This window comes from Lygodium microphyllum, chromosome 9 (assembly GCF_053477565.2).
Source record: "Lygodium microphyllum isolate KBCC chromosome 9, Lygodium_microphyllum_v1.1.10, whole genome shotgun sequence".
NCBI lineage: Eukaryota > Viridiplantae > Streptophyta > Polypodiopsida > Schizaeales > Lygodiaceae > Lygodium > Lygodium microphyllum.
In genome coordinates this window covers 74,166,061-74,170,302 of record NC_141143.1, presented here as the reverse complement: position 1 = coordinate 74,170,302, position 4,242 = coordinate 74,166,061, and positions in this window count along the sequence as shown.

Genomic DNA, 4,242 nt, shown 5'->3' with positions numbered 1-4,242 from the left:
CATGGCCCACATGAGAATGGCTCGTATATTGGCGAACCGTCGACCATCGCGCTTGCTCATATCTTCCATGGTGACCCCCTCCTCCCACAAAATCTTAAGGTCATCGACTAACAGAGGAAGATACATGTCCATATTCTTGACTTTGTAGCAGCTAGGAATGAGCAAGCTAAGGATGAGGTGTCCTTTCTTTGTAGAAAGCCATGGAGGGATGTTGTAATTAACAAGGACTATAGGCCACACACTGTAAGAAGTTAAGTGCAGACCGAATGGGTTCACACCATCCATAGCAAGATCGAGCTAAAGATTCCTTGGCTCTCCGGTAGGTAGAGCCAATGTGACTCCATGTGCATGAATCTGTTGTTATTCGTTGGACTCCATCTATGGATCTATTCTGTGCCTCAAGGGGGGGGGGGGGGGGAAGGGGGGGGGGAGGGGGGTTTCACTCATGAATATATGTATATATAACATGAGTTCAAAATAAGGGGTTTTTAAAATACAATTTCTATAAATTCTTTACATAGAAAAGGTGTCATATAAAGGGGTTACTTACAGATTGAATAGAAAGGGTTTTGTTAATTCAAGAAAAATTCATAGATTAGGATATTTATAAATAGGCCATGAAAGCACGTTATATAGAGAATATATATATAGTGAACCCCCCAAGTTCTACGCATGCCACATTGTCAAGGTCGTCATGCTGGACATGTAATGTATACGAGGGATAAGTGGAAAGTGTCTAAGAACTTTTTGAGGGATGGTTTGCCCTTGCAAGTCCTATCGATACATGTGAGCACCATACTTTGGACATGTCTCCATATTCTCATATTCTCCTCAAAATAGTACGCAGTCATTGATACATGCATGGATGTTGTTGTAGTCCATGCCAAGCTTTCGTGAAACATATCGTGTATCATCACAAGACTCAGGCATGGTATATTTGCAAGTGGTAATGTATGATACTTTAGTAACCTGAAAAGAAATCATAAAACACCTTGAAAAAGCACAATTGGTTTTTATGATGGTGCCGAAAAGAAATCAACGAAGCATATGTAGAAGGTACTTGAATAACTCGGTCACACTCGCATCGCTCCATCCATATTTTGCTTGCATACTTACACATATTACTACTACTAGTACTCGCCTTCCTGAAGCATTGAACACACCCAAGGTGCACCTTTAACAAAACCCCTCTCTCTCTCTCTCTACTACTACCACTACTACTACTAGTACTCGCCTTCTCGAACACACCAAAGGTTCACCTTAAACAAAACCTCTGTCTCTCTCTCTCTCTCTCTACTACTACTACTACTACTACTACTACTCACCTTCTCAAAGTGTTGAACACACCCAAGGTGCACCTTTAACAAAACATCTCTTTCTCTCTCTCTCACTCTTCTTCTTCTTCTACTACTACTACTACTACTACTACTACTATTACTACTACTACTACTACTACTACTAAGAAGGAAAGAAGAAATTAAAGAACAAGATCTTACCCTCTCTTTGTTTTTTATCAATTTATTCTCCTCTCTCCCTCCCTCTCTCTCTCTCTTTTTCTTTCTTTATTATGTTTCATGTTTATTCCCTCTTTCTCTTGTTCTTTCTTTCTTTTTTTCTCTCTCTCTCCCTCTCTCATTTTCTCTCTTTTTCTCTCAGTACACATCATTTTTAACAAAAACTAACAAAAGAAAATGAGAAAAAAAAACAAACTAAGAGGGAGCAATGCACTCACTACAAAGGCCCCAGGATGGATTCGGTGGCTCCTCTTCGCGACGGAGCTCCTCTTTGCCCTTTGTGCACTTCCTCCTCTTCTTTGCAAACGGCAGTGGCGGCAGCGATGGTTAGAAGCTCTCATTCTCCCTCTTTCTCTCTTTCTCTCCCTCTCCCTCCCAAACACACAATGTAGTTCGCTCCCTCTTTTACTCTTTTGCGCAAAATGTCGCGCTCGGGTTTTGGCTCGCTTTTTTCTGTCTGAGTACCGTTGCTATTTGCGTTACATTTGCAACGCAAATAGCGACGCCACTAATTTGCATAAAAAATGGCAGTCGTTATTCCCCTATATCCTTGTAGTATTAAAGGCTATTAAAATATCATAATATATTCTATATATACATTTCCCTCAACACTATGATCTATGTTCAACTCTTCAAAAATCATGCTTTTCCTACTAAAATTTTAACCCTATTTCAATCAAATTCCAACAAACATAATAATAGTGATTGCAAGAAGAAGTATAAAATGGACAGAGAGAGAAAGAGAGAGAGAGAGAGAGAGAGAGAGAGAGAGAGAGAGAGTGTGTGTGTGTGTGTGTGTGAGTGAGAGAGAGAGAGAGTGTGTGTGTGTGTGTGAGTGAGTGAGTGCATGCATGCGTGCGCGCATGCATGTGTGTGTGAATCATATTGTAGCTTCACCCCCATCTCTTTGTCTTGCAAAGTAGAATCTACTATAACTAGCTTGAATTTTATTATTGATATAATTAGCCTATTAGCTCATTTGCAAGATGTGGAAGACATAAGACCATATGCAAGTTAAAGTGTGAGAAGAAAAAAGTCCCTAGAGCCAAGCTAGATAATTAGATCTACCATGCACATGAGTAGAGGTTGCTTGGAAATTACTTACACCTTTTCCGCATCCTCTCCCCTCTTCTTAAAGACAATAGAAGGATATTATATGAAGAAATACACCCAAACCCACATCTCATAGAAATTACTTACACCTTTTCCACATCCTCTCTCCTCTTCTTAAAGACAATAGAAGGATATTATATCAAGAAATACCCCCAAACCCACATCTCATAGCAAGACACAATAAAAAATATTACCAAAACATAGGAGCCTAACTCACATCAAAATATAGAGAGCCACCTTTGGCCACCACCTCTAGCCACATGCTATGAAGTGTGTGCCATCGTGCTTGCATGTTGCTTCCTTGCCTACATAACACCACCTACCTTTACCAACATGTTACTCCTTATTTCTTGTCTATCTTGCCTATATGCAATTTTCTGCTACCTTTATGCCTACTTTATACCACCTTTATGTCTTGTCCCGATCACCTATCAACATTAAAAATTCTAAAAGGATGTGTATTTTAGTATAAATTAAGATTAATTTTATTGTTGTCCATGATGAGTGTCTTTCTCAAGATTAAGTTATTGTATTTTTCCCAATACTTTGTGAATTGTTGAACTCGTAAGTACCATCAATACTAGATCTCATCTCACAAAGATATTATTTTCGTAAGGCCTAGCCAATTATACTTTTTTCGTGGGGCATTTTCTAGATTGGCACAATACTATCCATTGCTAGAGGTAGGTTGTTGATGATGGTACAAAGACTACTACTTATGGGTAGGTTGTTGATGATGGTACAAAGGTAGGGCTTCACACATGAGGAGATCAATGAGGATATGTAGAGCTACATGATGCTCTCCAAAGATGCACTAAAGGCTACTATTGAGAGGTTGTCCATCTAGGTATTGTTAGACTATCTAGGAGAGGGTACCTCAACAAATCCCTCCTTGACTATAAGGTGACCCTCTTTGTTCCTCTACAATCTTTCAAACCTCTTTGACATTAGCTCTACACGTGCCTCTTTGCACCTCATGGTTATTAAGGTTTGGCTCATGTCACTCAAGATGAGGGACCGAGGTAAGATTTCTCAATATATAGTAGACATGGTTTTGTGCTAATTGAATTGTATGTTATGCTTAAAGATGCTCTCTACATTAATTATTATCTTATCTATGTGAAACAATGAGGGCCCAATACATAGATGGAGTAATAGTTTTGTTCATATGAAGCAATGAGAGCCCAATACATAGATGAATGAGTATTAGTTCTCAATCTTCTACAGCATGAGTTGCTATAGAAGTTGCATCCTCTCTATCTAGTCTAATGTTGCCTCTTATGCTAGTGCCTCAAGGAGGGAGAGCATCTTCCCTTCTAGGTACTCTTCTAGGTTATAAAGTATAGTTTATTTTAATCATGCATATGTTTTGAAATTTTTTCTTACATTTCTTTTTTATACGTTTGATTTCCTAAATTATTCTCTAAGTCACACTATAGGGGTATATATGGAGATATTTATGGTACTTATCATGATGGTTGCATCATTATGCTTGGAGGAGGATTGATTTCTTTTCAATGGATTCATGACATCATCGACTATACATGCTACATGTTCATCTAGATAGCACGTAAGTATTAATCCAAGCTTATTGGAATAGCATGAATCTAATTCT